Consider the following 971-nt stretch of genomic DNA (forward strand, 5'->3'; position numbering starts at 1 on the left):
CGCTTCGAACGGTTGGTTCCGGTGGCCAATCCCAAATTAAGGGCGCGATGTCCAAGCGCACGTGCACCCAGCGGGCCGAGAGAGAGAAGATAGAGCTGCTGAAAAAGTGGAAAGCTTATCCAGAATGGACTGCAGCAGACGCTTCGCTAGAGCTAAACGTCAAGGAGCCTACCCTACGGGGATGAATACAACAGTATTGAGATAAACTATACTGGGGGTTCTGTGATTACCGGTATCGTCTCCCAATTGGGATTGGCTCCCACCGACCAACAAGGGATTTGCTGAATGTCAAGTTGCGACAGTAAGTGACTCGGTACGAAAGCTGTGTTCACCATCCTTGTCTGTGATCATTTTACACTTTCTGTCACAGCTTTCATGTATCCACTCACTTGGTGTCATTTTCCCAATAGAAAATGTGAATGGAATTATTGCAGCCAAATAAATGATCCTGTATCGGAAAATAATGCCCTGCAGCTACGTCCTCTTAATATGAAACAGTTGGCGGTGACCCGGGTCACACCAATGACCCGGTACTCAGCTATTCTGTCATAAAACATATGCTTTATTTAAGTTTCTGTAATCAGGCAATGCCGACTATCCTTTCCTTGCTGCAGCTCTGGATGCACTGTAGCTTCGATCCAACGTCCGAGTTAAGCTAAATGATGTCGTTCCTAAAATATGTGTCGCCTTCAATATCTGAGGTTGCCAATACTGATTGTTGTTATTGGCGTCGACTGCGTGGTCATTAGTCATCACTGTGCTGCTAGAAGTGCCCGAATTCGAATCATCGATATGCAGGCTGCTTGGTATTTGTGGACGGGGTGTCTGAAAGCGCAGGATAAATGTGAATTTTGTTGTATGAGCTTGTTGCTTCCGAGGTCATCCAATTGGTCGCTTTGCTTGCACTCCTACAGCTACTTCTCTCTTCGTACTTCTTCACCTTTGTATGCGTCACTAGACTCGTCCTTATG

This window comes from Phytophthora infestans, genomic scaffold (genome assembly GCF_000142945.1).
Source record: "Phytophthora infestans T30-4 supercont1.12 genomic scaffold, whole genome shotgun sequence".
Taxonomy (NCBI): domain Eukaryota; phylum Oomycota; class Peronosporomycetes; order Peronosporales; family Peronosporaceae; genus Phytophthora; species Phytophthora infestans.